A 21,406-nucleotide genomic window follows, 5' to 3' on the forward strand; every position below is an offset into this window, starting at 1 on the left:
TCCCTTATGCTGAAATTTAGGCTAATACTGCATGTGGTAGACTTAACTGACTTTTTCAAATTTCATGATAGTTGTCAAGGAATAATAACTAAGGTTTACTGAGTACTTACCGTGTTCCAGGAAGTGTATTAAGGAGCTTTACCAGTGTTATCTCCTTCAGTCATCACAATGATGTTCTAAGTAGGTTTACTTACTCCCACTTTACAGATGAGGAAACTGAGGCATATGAAGATTAAGTAACTAAGGTAACATAAGGTAACTTTTCCAAGATCGCATAGTTTGGGAGCCCTCAACCAGTGTGTTTATATTATCTTTTCTACATTTCAACACAATTCACTGCAAAAGCATTTGTGGGGGTGTGCACATATAAGTTCATCCAGAATAAAATTAAGGAATGTGGCCAAGAGGAAGGCCACCAACCAGGGACTATGGTCTCAGTGGATTATGAGGGGTCTTCTGAAGGAAGGGTAAAGGATAACAGCTCAACACTGTTGAGTAACTTCATTGCTCAACACTGCAATATTCATTCATGCAGTTGCACTTGTTGAGTGTCTACTGTGTGCCAGGTGTTCCACTACATACTGCTCATAGAATACTCATAGAATTGACTGGACAGGAACTCTGCCTCATGGAACTTACATTTTAGGAGGAGACACAGACCAAAAACTAATCTAAAATAAAAATAGGCAGACAGATAAAACTATGTCAGGCCATGATAAATATAGTGAAGGAGATAACCTATGGAGTGAGATAGAGAACAAGTGGATGGGGAATCTACTTTAAGATGGGATGGACAGAGCAGGCCTCTCTGAGGAAGTGGTATTGAAGATGAGACTTAAAGAGTTACGAGGATGTGCTTAGAGTGAAGCAAGGAGTGTTAGATAGAAGTGGGGAGCAAAGGCAAATTGAAATATGATACCTTTTTCACATTCGGACTGGGAAAGATGAAAAAGCCTTTAGTTGTGGTGTGGGCAAAAGAAAACCCTCACACCCAGTAATAAGTCTATACAACTACTCTAGAGAGCAATCTGGCAATATCTAGCAAAGGTGAAGATAATTCTGTATATATACTCTAGAACAGTTTTTTTTTTTTTTAAAGATTGGCACCTGAGCTAACATCTGTTGCCAATCTTCTTGTTCTCTTTTTTTTTGCTGTCTTCTTCTCCCCAACGCCCCCCAGTACATAGTTGTATATTCTAGTTGCAGGTCCTTCCAGTTGTGCTATGTGGGACACTGCCTCAGCATGGCTTGATGAGCGGTGCCATGTCCCTAGGATCTGAATTGGCAAAACCTTGGGCCGCCAAAGCAGAGCGTGCGAACTTAACCACTTGGCCATGGGGCCAGCCCTAGAGCAGTTATTCTTTAAAGGAGTCTTAACAACAATGTACCCCCATACACATTTTTAAGATGTCATAAAAATTTTCTATTATAACTTTAATAGTTGCAAAAGACTGAATTTCCCATGTATTATAAATATTGATATTTAAACATAAAACTATTATATCATTCTTTCAAATATATCCAATGAAATTGAGATCCCATAGCAATTTGATACATGACATCATTAAAAAAACACATGAACAAGCTAACAATCAGAAATTTTACATCATTTCTTTTTCTACCTGAACGCAGATTTCCATCCACTTCCCTCAAAGAATTTTATCCTTTATCTGGAAAGTCTTTTATGGATCACCATACCATATTTCTTGGCAACAAAAAATATTGATATAAATTAATTTTTTAAAAAAAATATATTTACTATGACGATAAGGCCAAATGTTAGAAAATTTCTTCAGCATTATTATTTTAATTATTAGTAGTATATAATCAATCAAAACAACATAAATATATTAAAATTTTTTAAATTATTAGATGTGAAAAGTAAATCTTTTTGGAAGGGCGTCTCAATGAGATGGAAGAGCTTGATTTTTTTCCTTCAATTAGTTCATGAATCTGAGGATACTTATTACTAGAATGAAGCTGACAGTAAAATGAAGAGAAGGAATTGGGCCACTAATAATTACAGGGTAGGAGGGGCCTTACAAAGGTGTGTTAGTGCTTTTTAGGTACATTATATGTAGTAGACTCTACAATATTTCTTTCAAGTTTATGTAAATATTTTAGGTTAAATGAAATTTAAAAATGAATATGGATTTATGATATTCAAAAATATGTCAGCAAAAGAATGAAAATGTTTCTTTTATGAGTCTGATTAAGTGTTTTAGAAAATAATAAACACTAACTATGACCAATATGTATTCTTTTTATTTGAAGATGTAGCTTTTTTCTGTTAAAAGTAAAGGTGAAATTTTCACCACGAACCTACTTTTTGTCTCAATAGATTTGCCTATGCTGAATATTTCATATAAGTAGAATCATATGATATGGTCTTTTGTGACTGGCTTCTTTCACTTAGCGTAATGTTTTCAAGGGCCATCCACGTTGAAGCATGTATCAGTACTTCATTCCTTTTTATTCCTCTATTTGCTAAATAATATTCCATTGTGTGAATATAACACATTCTGTTTACCCATTCATCAGTTGATGGACATGTGGGTTGTTTCTACCTTGTGGTTATTGTGAATAATGCTGCTATAAAAATTTATATTCAAGTACTTTTTTTGAAAGCTTGTTTTTAATTCTTTTGAGTACATACCTAGCAGTAGAATTGCTGAGTCTTACAATAACTCGGTTTAACCATTTGAGAAACTGCCAGGCTGTTTTCCAAAGGGGCTGCACCATTTTACATTCCCAGCAGCAGTGTGTGACGGTTCCAATTTCTCTACCTCCTAGCCAGCAGTTGTTATTTTCTGACTTTTTTATTATAGCCATCCTAATGGGTGTGAAGTAGCTCCTTGTGGGTATCTCATGGTTTTGACTTGCATTTCCTTCATGAGTGATGATGTCAAGCATCTTTCTATGTGCTTATTGTCCATTTGCATGCCTGCTTTGGAGGAATGTCTATTTAAATCCTTTGACTATTCTTTAAATGAGTTGTCTTTTTATTATTGAGTTATAATAGTTTTTTATATATTCTAGATGCAAGTCCCTTATCAGCTATATGATTTGCAAATATTTTCTCCCATTTTGCAGACTGCCTTTTCACTTTCTTGATAGTGTCCTTTGCAGCATACAAATTTATAATTTTGATGAGGTCTAATCTATTTTTTGTCATTGTTGCTTATGCTTTGGTGTCATATCTAAGAATCCACTGCCAAATTTGAGGCCATACAGATTTACCCCTGTGTTTTCTTCTCAGAGTTTTATGGTTTAGCTCTTATAGGACTTTGGTACATTTCGAGTTCATTATATGATGTGATATAAGGATCTAGTTTCCTTTGGTATGTGACTATCAAGTTGTCCCGGAACCATTTGTTGAAAAGACTGTTCTTTCCTCATTGAATGGTCTTGGCACTCTTGTCAAAAATCAGTTGATCCTAGACACATAGGTTTATTTCTGGACTTTCAGTTGTATTCCATTGAATAATATGTCTACCCTTATGCCAGTACCACAGTGTCTTGATTACTGTTGCTTTGTAGTAAGTTTTGAAATCAGAAAGTGTGAGTCCTCCAATGTTGTTCATCTTTTTCAAGATTGTTTTGACAAGTCTGAGTGCCTGGCAATTCCATATGAATTTTAGGAGCAGCTTGTCAATTTCTACAAAGAAATCACCTGGGATTCTGATAGGGATTGCATTGGTTCTATAGAAGAATTTGCAAAGTGTTGCCATCTTAATAATACCATCTTCTGATTCATGAACATGGGATTTTTTCCATTTACTTAGATTTTCAGAGTATAAGTTTTATACTTTTTTGTTAAATTTATTCCTAAATATTTTATTCTTTTTGATGCTATTGTAAATGGACTTATTTTCTTAGTTTCATTTTGGGGTTATTTATTGCAAGTGTGTAGAAATACAATTGATTTTTGTATATAGATCTTGTATCCTGCAGCTTGCTGAACTTATTAGTTCTAATAGTATTTTGATGTATTTCTTAGATTTTTCTATATACATGATCATGTCATCCTCACATTGAGATAGCTTTACTTCTTTGTTGCCAATCGATGCTATTTTTTATTTATTTATTTTTTGATTTATTATTGATTGATTGATCACCTCATTGCCCTGGCTAGAACCTCTAGTAACATGTTGAATAAAAGGAGCAAAAGTGGACATCCTTATCTTGTTCCCAGTCTTAGAGGGAAAGTGTCTAGTCTTTCACCAATGTTACCTTGGTTTTTCTGTAGATATCCTTTATCAGGTTGAGGAAGTTCCCTTCAATTCCTAATTTGTTAAGAGTATTTTCATCATGAAAGAGTATTGAATTTTTTCAAGTGTTTTTTTCCTGAGACTATTGAGATGATAATGTGGCTTTTATTTTTTATTTATTGATGTGTTGTATTACGTTAATTGATTTTCCTTAAACTCATGTAAACTATACTAGGGGACAGTACAAAGCTCATGCTACAAAAAAGCATATTGTCTGTACAAATATCTTTTCAAAAACAAATTAGCTTTTTGAGTTGCAAAATAGAAAACTGAAGGAATAGCATCAATTGGGTAAATTTTTGTGCAAGTGAAAATATTTTTGTTTTCCTCTCAGTGATTGTCTACGCAGAATTTTAAAATTATTTTTAAACTTGTGATTTGCTTTACTTTTTCTAGTTGATGATCCTGATAATTTTTATATCTTCTGAAGCAATCACCATGAAGTTTCTATTTTGAGCTACATCACTTTAATCAATTTTTGTTTAGGTTTTAGTTCAAAGCAATTAAATAAATAGGAAATAAAATACACTCACGGGCTTTTTAAAAATCAGCTGTACACTTTGAGCATGAAAGCACCACTTTTATTTCTGCTCCTTTGGGCATAAATAGTGATGATGTACTTCCCCTTTTTTCCTACATTTAAGGCTCCACCCAGAAGTTTGCAACTATATTGAGACCCGGAAATGTTCTCATTCTCTTTTCTTGCCTGTGATATAATCTCTTAGCATAGTTGGTTCAAGAATCATGTTAAGTAGACCCAGATCATGTGTTTGAGCCTGTTAAAGGCAAAGTATCCTCTCTGTTTTCTGAGAACAGGTTGCAGCCCAGGTTCCAGTCACCTGGCACCTTATTGCCCTTGCTCACCAAGTGCCATAGGCTAGAGAATGTGGACAGTTGAATGCAGTCGGTCCCTGTCACTGGACGGTTGGCCACAGAGGGCTTGTCTCAGGAAAAGTCATCTTCATTGAACAAAGGGCAGTATGTGGTTGCTTGAAGTTCTTAAGTTTAACTGGAATATATTTGGCTAAGGTAAAAAGGTTATTTAAAAAAATATATTATTCAGACATCACAACAGTGTTTTTAGGGATTAAAATAGTCTGAACAGTCTGTAATTTCAGGGTTTCTAAGATCCACATAGAATTAGCATGTGCAGCTGGATATAAAAATGACACAAAATACGACACCTCATGTTTTTTCCCTTTTTTCCCCCCAAAATCAGTGTCTTCCACAGTCCATGTGCTTTTGTTTGCTTGTTTTGTTTTGAAATAAAAAGAAAGTAGTGTCACTAGAAAAGTATTCTACAACCCTTTCTGAAGAAGATACTTTTGCTCTTTAGAAACGATTATACCACATTACTAAGGCATGAAGTGAAGTTTCTTTAGACTGTGTCAGATTTAGAGGCAGCATAGAATAGTGGCTAAAAGTGCAATTCCAGAGTTAGACTGAATTCTCTGTGTTTCAGTACTCCCCATCTGATAAGTAGAGATGAAAATAGTACCTATATTATACAGGAGAAATTAAATGAGATAACATAGGTTAGAACAGTGACTGGTAAATAAGTGCTCATTAAATGTGAACTGATATCTGTGGTAGCAAACATAGGTATTTAATAAAATTAGAATCAGTAATGATTAATATAATTTACTTATTAGTATATATCAGAGCTCATTATCTAAACCCTTATTTCCACCCTCTTGAGTAGACCCTAAGTTATTTAGTTTCTTCAGAGAATTCCCATTATCAACTCACGTGTAAAGAAGGCATGGGAGAGAAAGCAGACATTCTGTTGCACTCTGAGTATAGATTCCATACATTTAAGAACCCTTTCGGAAATTACAGGTGTTTATTTTTAGGCCACTTTGGCAGTTGAAGCCATAGCAATTATTTCTAGAAGGCTAAAGGAAAATCTGTACTAGGTTCGGAAAATGGACTACTTAGAAACTAAGGTGAAATATCAGACCTTTGAAAACTAGCGCTCAGCTTACCAAGAACCACCAAGCAATCGGCTGGGTCCTAGAGAGTGTGATGTTCCTTCTTCCTCCCACCCTTTGAGAGACCTTGCTGTTCCCTGGTTCTGCCATCGTGAAAACCAGGCCAGCCCGTGGTGAAGTCACCTGGCGGCCACAAAGGAACTCTATGAAGCTCTTCGCTGTCACGTCCCACCTTCTGTTTCTGTCCGTTAGCAGATGGATTCTGCGCTTTCACTTCTGACAACCAGTCATTCCCCCCTCCACTGAATTGCTTTCTTTCATACACCTACATCTTTCTTAATCCCCTTTTCTCTACCAGATTTTGCCACGAACTCCAGGAAAATTCTGTGTGTCATCTTGCCATTTATAGAATTAAAACAAAAAATCTTGAAGAACACAACTGTCCAGATTTCCTAGAGACATTTCTCATAATAGAAACTCCACAACTTGAAAGTGCTCCGAAGTACTGTTCTTTACCAGAGTTCAGCTCCTATGACTAAATTTGCTTTTTTCAATCACTGATATTCAAGATAATTTTAATGTTTAATGGTTAATTTAATTTGTTACTCTGATCATAATACTATTATTATAATAATTTTCCTATATATATTTGTAGCAAATATGTAGGATTTCATCTCTATTGTGGAGTCATTGACCTGAGAAAATACATTGAGTTCTTAATAATTATATCTGTGGTTTTTAGGCCATAACTTGTTAGAACATTGGCACATTTCTGTATTTTTATTTGACTCCTAACTGTTTGTTTGTTATCAAGAGCAGTGTGAAGTTAAGTATTCTTCCAAGATAGGAATCCTTTTCATAACGTTTGGAGTACCTTCTGAGCTATGAGTTTCTTCTCAGGATATACACCCATCAGTCGATACTTTCTTTCTATAGTTATTATTTATATTGATTGGTGTTATTTCCTTAAGAATTTTTACTAGTGCAGAATATTGGAGTCTGAGTCTACTTGGAATCAGAGAACTTTAAAGCTGGATCATCAGGTCCAATCATCTCATATTTCAGAGGAGTTCATTGAAAACAGAAAGGTTAAATGATTTGCTTAACGTCGCATCATAAGCTAGAGGCAGGAGTCATTGGAACTTGGATTTAGTGCTCTTTCTACTAAGTCTTGCAGATTAATTTTCAACTTGATGTACAAGTAACAGTATATATTCTGATGATTACCTTCCTTCTCCCTAAAAACTTAGAAATCTTGAAAAAGGGTAACTCTGAGAATTGATTATACATTAGTCAACTTCTGTTGTTAATCTGAAAGCATTTTTAAGCCTCACTGTGTCTTTTCCTTTGAGCAATTCCAAGGGCATGTACATAAAGTTTGTTACTCTATTGAGACGTTTAAATTTTTTAATTAAATAAAATTTTAAAAATTTATTAAGATATGTGAATTTTAAATTTTCCTCTCATGATTCTTTTGGATATGATTGTGACTTCTCATTTTTAATCATTTCTTAGCATTGTTTACTCTCTATTTTGTTGGGTAGACTTCTCCCAAGAGCAGGTAATTGTGCCCTTACGATTACACACAAAAGAATTACAGTGGAGCGTTACATTGTGCATGGAAGGTCTGAGAGATTATGGAGCTGTTTCAAGCAGGACTGAAATGCCATCAATTATACTCAGATTTTAATTCATAAAATATTCAATTGGCAAGCCTTACTTTAATTATGACTTTTAAAGCCAAGCAATGTCTGATTATAAAAGTGTACAACTTTATTGTACCTAAACAAATTGATAACACAAAATAAGCAGGAACCATAGTTTGTTTCCTGCAGGCTTTTGCCAACTTGCTTCCACATACTTAAGTATCCTGTATTCCTATATTTATTGAATCCTGACAATCCCTTTGGAATTATTTCCTAGGTTTTCGATCTAGTTGATTTTACTCCAGCTTTAAAATATTGTCCTACAATAGCCAAATGGTGGAAACAACTCAAATGTCTACCAACAGATGAATGGATTAACAAAATATGCTATATACATACAACAGAATATTTTATTATTCAGCCTTAAAAAGGAATGAAATTCTGATAGATGATACAACATATATGGTCCCTGAAAACATTATGCCAAGTGAAATAAGCCAGACACTGAAGGACAAACATTGTATGATTGCATTGATATGAGGTACCTAGAACAGGCAAATTGATAGAAAGTATAAAGATAGAGGTTACCAGGGGCTGGGGGAAGGGAGGAATAGAGTTGTTTAATGTGTACAGAGTTTCTAATTGGGATGATGAAAAAATTCTAGAGATGGATGGTGGTGATAGCTGCACAACATTGTGAATGGACTTAATGCCACTGAACTATACACTTAAAAATGGTTAGGATGAGAAATTTTATGTTGTGTATATTTTACCACAATAAAAAAATAACCTGAGTTAGCCATAAAATGAAATCATAGCACTCTCTTTTTGGGCTCTGAGTGCGCACCAAGAAGAGACTCTGCCTCTCGCCATTCCGAACAGCCCCTTCATTCTCACACTGGGGTGGAGAAAACACAGCTGTATTTACTTTTCCAACCTCATCTTCTATTTTGAAGTACAACCTTTTTGCAAATGAGAGCCAAGGTCGAGTGACACAGCTTTCTGCCCACCTTTTCAGTTTGCCAAATGGTGTTTTTCTAGTGGAGTTCTGGGTTAGGTGCAGCAAGTGTGGGTCACACCATCACTCATAGGCCCTCTGGGTGGAATTTAATTGGCCCACCTTCATAATTTCTGTGCTCAGTGTGGTGTGATGCATTTCCTTTCACTTTCATCTGTGTATGAAAACGTACAGTTGTGTATTCACCAAGTATGGTATTTTTAAGTGTGGACTATTCCACACATCAAATTCAAATTACAAAGAAAATAAGGCTTCTCTTATCCAATATTTTCTCATTTCTTAAAGAATTATTTGTTTCCTGAGATTAGAAACATGTTTTTATGTAGGGTGAACATGAGGTCCTACCGATAATTGTCTTTGAATTCTGCCTCTGGACATGACAATTCTAACTACATACTGAAAATTCTATATTTATGTTTTTGCATAATAATAGTGGAAACAATGACAATATAAACTTTTCAGTATCAATTAAGAGCAGCAAAACAGATTAGCTTTCTGTCTTCAAACAACCACCTTAACATGAAATAATTACATTTTTATTGTTTATAATAATATCTAAATATTTGTTCTTAAAAATATATATTATACTTAGGTTATGAATTTGTCAAATGTTCATTCCATCAAAGCACATGCCAAAAAAAACAGCATGTAGCTACAACTTAGTATTTTTAGATTTACTTTCTTTTTGTATTTCCCGCTAGTATCTTATGCTATTTATTTCCATTTAATCAATATTTTATAAGTGATGTCTATCTAATTATGTAAAAACAAATGAGTATAATGTATTTATATTTTCTTACCAGCTTTAAAAATAGAAAGTATTCCATTTCCTTTCTTATTGTATATACAGACGGTTGAAGTACTTTATTGTTTTACAAAATGAAAATCATTCATTTGAATGAAATTAATATTCAGTGTGCTGAGGAGATGTGCAAGATCACTTTTCATTGTTTTCCTTTGAAATTATCTGGAAAAAATATGATTGTGTTGCATTGCATTCTGAATAAGTTGAATAGATATTTAACATCAATAAAGCTATATAAATGGGAAGTTAAGTAGAATCCAGTGTGACTAATAAGGGATATCAAATTCTTCAGACCTGTGGTATACATAATAAGCTTGAAGAATTCATGCACAAAAGCCTAAGCCGTTGTGTAACCACGGCTGTGATCAGATGCTGTGGTTTTCTGAGCTGTTACATACTGTATCGAGCTTGGCACGTCTAACCTGGAGATAGGATGCTGAGTTGAAGCGGTGCTTTAAACCCTGTTCCTACAGTGGCATAGTCTGCATTTTTGGACCTTCATCTTCCACCTCAGACAACACTTGTCCATAGGGAAATTGCTAAACTTAAGTCCTTTAAAAAAAATACAACCAGAAAAGTAAGCTTTAAAATTATTTCCCTTGATGTTGGCCTTTACATCAGAGGGGAGCACTGGATTCTAAGTCAGGAGACCCAGAGTACAAGTCTCTGCCAATTCTTAGTGGTGTGATCTTAGATAGTCACTAAACTTTAAGCCTCAGAAGGTGAGAATAGAAACAATGGTTTCCCTATCAAATTTAGGGGGTTGTGAGGCTCAAATGAAATAGTGTATGTGAAACCACTTCGAAAACTGCGTAAAGCACTAAACAAATGTTGTCATTTTTCCAAGATTTTGATTAGAACTTTTCTGATCCCACAGATTAAAATGAATTACGAAACCATTAAAATCATACCAGTAAGTTGTTTCATGGAGTACTGTAGGGCATGTACGTTTTAAAAACCATTAGTTTATTATATTTTTAATTTCCAGGTCATTTAATATCTGCATGACTTTGTTGTTTTTGTTTGTTTGTTTTGGTGTGGTTAATATGCCTCTGTTTTTCGGTGTAAATGTTATTGCTTTGGGAAGTAGAAATTGGCTGGGTTTTAATGTTGTAATAAAGGGCATCCCTTTTCCTCACCTGCATCCTGGGCCAATGGAGCGATAAGACCAAAGAGCCAGCAAACAGAGAAACAAGATGATTCGCTTTTGACTAATACAGCCTAGGTTGGAGGAGGCAGCTTAGTGTAGTAGCTAAAAAGGACTTCCACACTCCCAATAAGACCAATAAGGTCACCTGTGTCTACACCTGTGGGAAAGTTTAAGTCAGCACAGCAGACACTCTGACTCTGGCTATTTGTCTCCCTTGGTCCAAGTAGAGAGAGAAGGAGAAAGAGACTCTCCCCAGGCCTCAGGACCTTGGATGGTTTAGCTCCTTCCATCTAGAAACATGGACCTATGGCTGTCATCGACCAACCAGGTCACTCAGTCTACCTTCTTGGGGAGGAATAGCGGGGGGGCAGAAGGCCAAGGTACTTAGAGAAAAATCCCTTTTTATGGAAACCAGAGAAGTAAGAAAGAGGCTTTTCTCTTTAAGAGAGGTGGACAGAAGTTAAATAGAATTTATCTACCCATTCCCTCTCCTACCCTCCTATTGATCTCGGAGGCTTTCCTCCCCTTCCAGTGCTTACCTAGTCCTCCCACCTTGTTTCTGGGCTGTCCCCCATAGCCCTGCTCCCAAGCATAGGCTACACTGCAGCTCCTTGAGACTGGACCACATTTGGAGTTATGGAGAAATACTGGTTCCTGGGAGAGAAGAGCTGTGAAAGGCAGGTTCATGCTCTCAGGGGAACGTGTCTCCCCAAAATTCATATGTTGAAACCTACTCCCCAGTGTGAGGGTATTTGGAGGTGGGCTTTTGGGAGGTGGTTAGGTCATGGAGGGGAGCCCACATGGAAGGGATTAGTGCCCTTAAAAAGAGGCCCCAGAGTGATCCTGGGCCTGCCATGTGATGTTATAGCCAAAACAAGGCAGTCTATAAACCAGGAAGCAGCCCCTCACCAGACACTGAGTTTGCTGGCGCCTTGATCTTGGACTTGCCAGCCTCCAAAACCGTGAGAAATAAATTACTGTTGTTTATAAGCCACTCAGTCTATGGCAGTTTGTAGTAGCAGTCTGAACAGACAGTTGATTAAGGGGAATTTGGAGTAGATAAGGTTAGCTTCTTCCTCTCTCTCCGTGACAGGAGGGTGGGTGTATGGTAAAAATATTTCCCAGTTTCATCTACATTTGAGCAGGACCTCATTGAACTTCCATTGGGAGACATATTTGTGAAGTTGTTCATTTGGCAAGTCAAGAGCAACCCCTCCCATTCTTGAGGAAATAGATGTAGCTGGGGTCTCAAACTACTTTTAAGTTCTATCTGTATTTAATACCATCCATAGTTCACCATGTTGGTGATAATGTGAAAAACAGTTGGTAAAATCTTGTTAGGAAACAAAAAAAAAATGCAGAAATTTAGGATCAACATAATAATGCCTAGCTTATTCTGAATAAATTTGAATATAAAATTTATGAAGAAATTTAAATTATTTAGTCATTCGGTACACATGTGTTGATCACCTATTATCAGCCAGGCATTGCTGGGATTGCTAGGGAAATGGAACTGAAAGCTATTGTCCCTGGCTTTGAGCTGCCCATAGTTTTAGGAGGGTGACACAGAATTCTTTCCAGTATGATCTATGCTGTGAGAGAGGCATACACAGGCTATTATGGCAATACACAGACAGCCACTTGACCCAGGTTTGAGGAGTTGCTTGGGGAAATCTTTCTAAAAGAGTCCTGATGTGCATCCTAAAGGCAAGATAAAGGGAGTCGAAGAAGAGAGAAAGATATCCTAATTTAGGCAAAAGTAATTGAATGAGCCAAGGCTCAGAGCTAGAGAGGCTAGCATGTTTGGATAATAGCAAATAGCTTGGTATGGATGGAGTTGAGGGAATGGTAATAAAAGAAATTGGAGGGGTAAGCAAGGCCAGTCATACCTTATGTGCTACGATAAGGAGTTTGTTCTGTTCTCCAAAGGCATCAAGGAATTTTAAGCAAGGAAGAACATATGGTTTAGCTATCACCAGTGATAGGGAGAATGTTGCGTAGGGGCATACGGCCTGCATTAGGAGAGTGATGGCGAACTTGAAGAGAAATGGATAAACTTGAGGAGACATTAGAAACATCAAAATCAGCAGGACTCGGTCAGTTACTAGATGGAGGAAGTGAGAGGGTGAGAGAGGTCAAAGATAATTCAGGTTTCTGTATTAGGCAACCATCTTAGCAACCTTCACCGATACAGCAAATATTAGGAGAGCATTAAGTTTGTAGTAGAGTTGGGAAAGGAAATAAAGCTAGGTTTAGAACATGTTGAGTTTAAAATCCCTAATGAATATCCAAAAGAAAATACGTAATAGGATTTGAACATCTTGGTTAAGAGCTCTAGAAAGAAATCTGGGTTCGACATTGTGTGTGTGTCGATGCATGCACATATCTCCATTCTTATCTACTTTTCGGGAGTGGAGGAGTAGGGCCGTAGGCACCATGGATGTGGAGAAGCTCATCCAGGGAAGTGCGTTGAGACTAAGAGAAATAAAGGAACAGAAATGAGACCCTGGAGAATACCACCATCATTTCAGAAATAGACAAAAGAATAGACAAATAGAAGGCAAACTAAGTGACACAGAAGCCAAAAAATAAAAACTCAGAGAGTCACCAGTCTTAAGTGCAACAAAGAGGTCATATAAGATTAGCACTTCAAAACATCTGAGTTTAGCAAAAGAGTGATTATTAGTAACCTTGGAGGAAGCAGTGTAGTAGAGGGGCAGAGCTAGAAGGCAGATTGCAGTGGGCGAAGAGTGAAGCAGATAGCGAGTATCAACAGTGGTGTCAGCCTGGCTCTGAAAAAAAGTAGACAGTGTGAGAGCTCAGTGGGTGAGATGCCAATGGGCGATATAGATGGAGGAGAATTCTCGGTAAATGGTGAATTGATTATATGAAAGATTAGCAGTCAGGAGACACCTTTAAATTGATGAAGCCGTGTCCTTGAAAAGTCGGGACAGGATGGATGCGGAGCACCAGGGGAGGGACTAACTTCGGGTAGCAGGAGGGGAACTTGCTCATTGCGGCAGGAGGGAAGCACAAATGGGTGCAAATGCAGATAAGTTTTTTGGGTGCAGCAGGTAGAGGAGATCCTCACCTGATGCTTCCTATTTTCTCTGTTAAGTAGGAGGCTAGCCCCCCTGCTGACAGTGGGGAGGAAGGTGGTGATGCAGGGCGAGAGAAGAGAAAGGATGAAATATGTGCCAGAGAGAATGAGGGAGGAAGGCCTGCTGGGAAAATATGAGATGTCTGGACTGCTTAAGGTTAAAGATCATGAATTTCTATAAACTGACTTTTAAAATAACTTTTTAAAAAATCACTGGAACAGCCTTTTGTATTTTCAAAACCAGCATTAAACAGGATCCCCACATTGAACACACTGTTTCTTGCTGGTTCCTTTCCTAAAATGCTTCTCTTTCCTCTTTCCACTCCCCATCCCCCCTCATCTAGTTGGCTAGTACAGAAGATTTTCCGGCTTTAGTCAAGCCACTTTTCCAAGAATACATGGAACAGATGACAGAAGCAAGTGACAGCCGGCTCACTTCCCCTTCTTCACTTGTATGCATTTAGCTGGAGTTCTGAAAAGAGGAAGTCAGGAGAACTTTTTTTCTTTTTTAAAGAAAGATGGGAGAAGCAGGGAGCACAAGCAGGTGGAAGTACTGAGGGAAAAAAGAAAAGAGAAAAGGGAAGAAATACCGAAAAAAAAACCATGAGCCAAAATGTAAATGATGTCAGAGATCAGAAAGGAAAGGGAGTAAAGAAAATATCTATTTTCTAAGGTAGCTTCTTAGTTTCTATTCAAATATAGAGCTTCCTTGAACCAGGAGCCCAGGTCACATGGAACACATAGGTTTTCAGTAAATTCAGCTTTCTTCCACCTGTTTATCTGTATCAGTGGTAAAGTGTTCTGGCCTTTTGTTTGTTTCTTTGGCTTAACCCCTCAATTTAAAAAATCAAGTGTGGGGTGCCTAGAGTATCTGAGAAACCATGGGACCAGATTCAGTGCTGTTCAAAAATATTTAATGAGCACTTGTTCTGTGCTCTGGTACTATTGTTCTGGGCAGTGGGGATATGCAGAAAAATAGGAAACAGTCTCTACCTTCACAATAAAATTTCTCCCGAGTGCAAGGAGACTATTGCTTAGGACTTATGTAGGTGTAAGAGACCGATCCTTGGGCTTTTATCAGCTAGCCAGACATTTATTAACAGCTAGCTTCTTAGAAAAAATAAGAAGCTTGAGTACTGCCTTAACAGTGCCATTACTTGGATCACCTTCTCCTAACCTCTTGTCCCCTGATGCTTCTGACTCGGATTTGCCCCCCACCCCACCCCCATCAAGATGCTGATGTAATGCAAGCGGATAGCAGCTGAAGCCAGAATAGAATGGATAGTTATCTGGGGAGATAAAGTGACAGTGTTGCCTGTTCAGGCTATTGTTCAAAGGAACATGTCTTTTATTTATAGACATTAGAATTTAAAGGCACAGACAGCCTGAGCTTGCTATTACCTCTCCGTACTATAACTCTGTTCCCTAGAAATATGCGTGAGATAGCTACCTTCTTTGCATGTAAATTGAATGTGTTAGATGGGTGTTTTATACCTGGTTTCATGTTCTTTTAATAGGTTCTCTTACTGTTTGGTTAAGGCTGGTTTCTAAATTTTAATGCTTCAATATTTTGCTTTTATAGGACACTATTTTGTCTCTACTTATCTGAGGCACCAGTTGCAGAAAAAAGCAGGTTTTAAAAGATGCCAAATATAGGTGATGTTCATATTAACAAAACATTCATACTTTAGTCAGGTATGGCTAAGAAGATGAAGTCTCCAATTGTTAGCGGGTTTGCAAAGTTGGCATCCCGTAATAGATTTCATGGTGGTTACTGGGGCTTTTGTGCTAGGAAAATGTAGTTATCTGTTCTTAAACCTGCATTTCCTTGCTTTCAAACACTCAAGAGAGGTTCACAAGGATGCCACTAACCTTCTGTTGCTCTAGGAAAGTGACTTCATTTTTCTAAGCTTTTACTAAAAAATGTTCTGTGCCTTGTGTTCTTGGAGTGTATTTTTTCCTAAGCTCTGAGAAGATTTTACAGATTGAACCTCATGAGTCTTTACAGCCTCTCTGCAAGAAAGGGAGGAATAATGCCTATAAACCTCTTTGAATTATTTGAAATAAAGATAATGGAATGTGAGGAACCCAAGGTAAACTTGGCCTATCCATTTTTGAACAGGTTAACTGATGAACAAGAAATAATTTTTATACAAACATGACAACATAATTGTTAACTTCGTTTGTTGTAATGATAAAGATAGGGAAATTTATTTTCTCCCTAAGATTTAAAAAACCATTCTGACATGGTATATTCATATTTAAACCATGTAAGGGCAAACGCTAATGTGAAAACAAGTATTAAAGTTAGATTATATGAAGGAACTTATACTCAAGAGCATTATCATAGCAGCATTTCTGTGAACAGGATTAATCACAAAAATAATGAATATGCTTTATGAATATAATATTTGAAGTAATTTTTAAAAATCTGGCTATTAACCATAAGGTTAATTGATTCTTTTCTTTTTGCTCCATTGTGGTTAACATACTCATTCTTCCCTTTAAAGACCCATTTTATTATGCAAATGAAAAATTGAAAGGCTTTGTGTCTGAGAGAGGAGCTGCTTTTTGCAGGGGAACTCGTGCACCTGTTTCAGCGCTCAGCCCCCACCTCTGCTGCCACTGGCTGCCAAGCTAGAGACTTACTGATCGGGGTTGGTGGGTGTGGGGTCCTTGAATTTTGACTCACATTTTCTTTGTGACTTACTCTTGTTTTGCCTTATAATTCCTCCCCTTCCAGCTCTCAGCATGCCAACAGCAGCTGCATCATGGCACTCACCCTGCTGCCAAGAGGGCAGGCAGCCTCCTTGGAGACTGTAACGTTGCACTCTAGCCAACTGTTAAGAGATAGATGCTGGAGTCATACATACAGCACAGCTGAAATTCAGATCCTTCTAGGAGGCATTTGGTGGAACATTTTGTCCATGGTATTTTTAAAGTTAATTTAATTTTTGGAAACTTTTTACTATGGAAAATTTTCAAACATATACAAAGGTAGAAAGGCCACTATAGCGCATGCCCATTACCTTCCTATCGCTCTGTTTCGATAATGATCCACTCAGACAATCTTGTTTCACTGTCCATCGCATTTTCCCCATGGTTTATCCACACTACTGGGTCGATTCATTCCCAGGGATAAATATCTCTTAAACTACGGTTGCTTTTCCATCCCTTCTTCAGTCTCAGATCTGTCACCTTAATGATTTTCTCAGTCTTTTCTTCCTACAGGTAAAAGATAGAATCTTTTTTTCCTTCTAAATTAAGCCAGGATATGCTATGTTAGTAACTCATTTTTTTTCTAATACTGTCCCCTAAATTTTCAAGGCCCTTGTTCATTCAGCCAGCCAATCTATCCAAAGCATGTCTGAAGTGGGCAGGATCTTAGAATGCAGAGCATTAAAGAGCACTGGGTTCGATTCTCAGTTTTACCACAGACTAGCTGTGTGACCCAGGACAACTTCCATAATCTTTCTGTGCCTCAGTGTCCTCTTGTTTTTAACATGGGACTAATAATAGAACACCTCCCAGAGAGCTGTTGTCAGACTTAAATGAGTGAAAACACTTAAACAGTTTAGATGAAGCCTGGCACAAAGTGAGTGTTCAATCTCTGCCAGTCGTTGTCTTCATCATCATCATCTTTTGTCCCTCACCACTCATTTCACAGAACAGAGAACTGAGGCCCAGGTGGATGAAGCAGCCCCCTTCAGATTATATGGTAGTTTTATCAGGAGAACTTGAACCAGAAACCACATGACTCAATTCCTTTATTATCCTAGATAGTCTTGTCCTTGAGGAATTACGCTCTGACAGATAAGAATGATTTGTGAAGGAAAGAAAAGAGGATTAATAAAAGCATGAACAAAGGAATAAATGTTGCTGCCAGAGAGTTAAACCTTAGAAGTTGTGTATTTGGGAAGCAAAGTGCTACAGGTCCTCTTTGTGGAGAAGGTGAGATTTCAAGAATGCTTTTGTTTAAGAAAGGAGATGATTTGGCTATTGAAGCTGGAGAACATTCTGTGCACAAGAAAGAAAGAGAAGAAAGTTCAAGTATGAGATGAGACTAACAGAGCTAGGGAACATTTGCATATGAGATTAAGAGAGAAGGCAAGATATCAGAGGAGAGGGGAAGGTAAGATTATTTGAACCACCAGTGAATGTCAAAAACAAAAGATGGATCCTCAACTTTATCTAAAGCCAAGTGGGATGTGACATTCCTAAAGTTTTTATTTATTCACTTATTTTAACATGTGCTAAGCATTATTCTTCCTGCTTAGGAACATTGGTTCATTTAACCCTCATAACAATCCTATGACATAGGTACTATTATTGACTTCATAATACAGCTAAGGAAACTGAGGCACAGAGAAGTTAAATAACTTGCCCAAGGCCATTTGCTTATTATATAAGCAGGAGACCTTGCATTTGCACCCAAGCAGTCGGGCTCTAGAATCTGAGCTCTTAAACACTCTGCCGAGCTGCTCCATAGTAACCAGGGCCCTGGTGCATCCGTAATCTTGAGGAAACTTGTGTCTAGTGATGTGTTTTACCGAGGCTGGAATTGTGGCATCAGTACTCACTGATCCCAGTGCTCTCGTCAGACCAGGGACACTCGGCATTTAAGTCACAGTCAGGTTTCAGGAGGCAGGTTCTGTCCATTGCATACATGGGCCTTTCTAATAAGCTTTGTCATAACAGGGTGTGGTTACACTTGTTCTAGCTGCAGTCCTAAGAAAGTACTCTGGTGTGTTATTTTCAAGTGAAGTTAAAGACAGCTCTTGGCAGGGATGTGTTCGGAAACTTCATTAATTTGAAGTCATTCACTAAACAAATATTTCCTGCTGGCCTCTGTTCTAGATGTTGGGGGATGCTTTGTGAGGAGAGCAGTTCTTTCTCTAGAGAATCTCCACGAAGTTCTCCTTTCTTAAGAGCTTCCTCACATTAGCATATAAACTACCATTATTTCTCCCGACTTAAAAAACAAAAAGAAAAATCAAGAGAAACCTCCCTTGACCCCACATCTCTTTCCAGCTACTCGCCCATATCTCTTTTCCCATTTACAGCATAACATGTACAAAAAATTGTTTGTTCTCATTTGTCTTCACTTTCTTTCCCCCATCCTCTTTTTTTTTTTTTTTTTAAGATTGGCGCCTGAGGTAACATCTCCTGCCAATTTTTTTTCTTTTCTTCTTCTTCCCAAAGCCCCCAGTACATGGTTGTATATTCCAGTTGTAGATCCTTCTAGTTGTGCTTTGTGAGATGCCGCCTCAGCGTGGCCTGATGAGCAGTGCCATGTCCGTGCCCGGGATCCAAACCAGCAAAACCTTGGGCCGCCAAAGCAGAGCATGCACACTTAACCACTGGGCAACAGGGCCGACCCCCCTCCCCCCATCCTCTTTCAAACACACTCTAAGGAAATTTTCTCCACCAGATCTCACCCAGCTCCAGACTCAAATTGTATCCCCCTGCCTACACTTGGATGTCTCTTAGGCACCTGGAACGTCCAAAACTGAATTCTTGATCTTCCTGTCCAAGCTGGCTTCCCCAACACTCTTTTCCATCCCTGGAGGTGGAGACTCCATACTTACTGCTCAGTCTAAAAACTTTGGCTTCATTCTTCACTCTGCTCTTGCTCTCATACCCCACCATCCTTTCCATCAGCAGATCCTATTGGTTTTATCCTTAAAGTCTATCCCCAAATCCAACCATTTTGTCTCACTTTTACTATCATAACCCTAACCCGAATCCACGTCACCATCACCTCTCCTTCCCAGGGGTCTTCCTGCTTCCTTCCCTGTCCACCCTTCTCCCCGCTGTCTGCTGTCAACACAGCAACCAAAGTGGTTCTTTTAAGATAGTCAGAATGTATCTCCTCTGCGACAATATGTTCTTCAAAAATTTTTTTAATCCCACATGCAGCAATGTGGATGAATCTCATACATATAATGTTGAGTGAAAGAAGCCAGAAACAAAAGAGTGCATAATGTATGATTATCTTCATTTAAAATACAAAAATAGGTAAAACTAATCTATGCTGTTAGAAGTCGGGATGGTGACTGAGGGCGCAGGGGGCTGATCGTGACTGAAGGAGGCACCAGGAGGGCTGCGGAAGCTGCTCATTTCTGTTTCTTGATCTGGGTGATGGTGGCTCACAGGTGTTTAGTTGGTTAAAATTTAGCAAGCTGTACACTTACAGTGTACCGTTTTTCTGTATTTTACACCTCAATAAAAAGTTTTACAAAATTGTTGCTTTTTACACAGAAAATCATTCTCCTCTAGACTTAAAGAATTTATCAGCATTTATAACCATTAGGCAAAAGTCATGTCTGCTTTCATCCATTTGACAAATATTTACCGAGCACTAGACACTGATCTGGGCATTTGGGATACAGCAGTGAACATGAGAGACAAAAACTCCTTAAGCTTCCAAGGGGTGATAATCAGAATAAATTATATAACCTAAGGGCTGTGGAAAGGAAAAAAGCAGGAGAGGGAGACAGGCTGTGCTGGAGTGGAGGAGGTGAGGGGCAGGATACGGTTTAAATAAGGTGGTCAGGGAAGGCCTCGCGTAGAAGGTGACATGAAAGCCAAACTTGGAAGGAGGTGAGGGAAGCAGCCCTGTGTATATCCGGGAGAAGAACCTCCTGGGCAGAGGGAATGAAAAGCAAAGGTCAAAGCAGGCTGGGTGCGCCCCAGCAACAGCATGGAGGCAGTGGGACCGGCAAGGAGCGAGCCAGGACAGACTCGCTGGGGATAAGGGCAGAGAGGTACCGGGGGCCAGAGTGTGAAGGGCCTTGTAGGCCTCTGTAAAGACTCTGGGTTTTATTCTGCGCGAGACCAGGTGGGGGGCGGGAGTAAATTTTTGCCTAAGCTGGTTTGAGGTAGGTTTCAGCCACTTGTAGTGGCAGGTCATTTGTTCTCATTGCTGTAAATACTTCTGTTTATTATCCAGTCTGCTATTGATGCATACTTAGGTAGTCTCCAGTTTTGGGCTTGCATAGAGTGCTGTTACGAACACCCTAGTACATGTCTATTTGGTAAACTACTGTATCCAAGATGTACCAATTTTAAAGAAATTGAACAAGATATATCAATTCTTCTTATCTGAATAACTTACGTAACATGTTAGTTCCAGTGAAAGTCAGGCACTCACTCACTACTTAGGGCACACATTAGTGGTAAATTCTCAAATACATATTAGGGTAAAGCAGTAAAGTGTGCAAAGTGGAGAATACAAGGATATGTCAAATGGATTGCTTGCCCTCGAGGACCCTAGATTCTAGTTGGGGAGAAGACGTGCATATGAAACAGCAACTAGCAAGGACACATTTAAGAAATACCAAATAATATCCTAGGCAATTTGCCCCATAATTGTTCTGAAGTGGGCAAGGTCACTTCGGACTATGTTGATATAAGACTTCACAGGGAAGCTGGGAATTCTCTAGAGCCTGAAAGCTTATGTCGGATTTGGAAAAGCAGAGACAG

At 38.2% G+C, this 21,406-nt stretch overlaps 1 protein-coding gene across 4 annotated transcripts in view; it reads left to right on the forward strand.

The window, feature by feature from the left end:
- UMAD1 (UBAP1-MVB12-associated (UMA) domain containing 1) overlaps positions 1 to 21,406 on the forward strand; it is a 218,042-nt gene that overhangs the window by 194,458 nt on the left and 2,178 nt on the right. The gene's annotated exons all lie outside the window — the stretch shown is intronic.

This window comes from Equus caballus, chromosome 4 (assembly GCF_041296265.1).
Source record: "Equus caballus isolate H_3958 breed thoroughbred chromosome 4, TB-T2T, whole genome shotgun sequence".
NCBI lineage: Eukaryota > Metazoa > Chordata > Mammalia > Perissodactyla > Equidae > Equus > Equus caballus.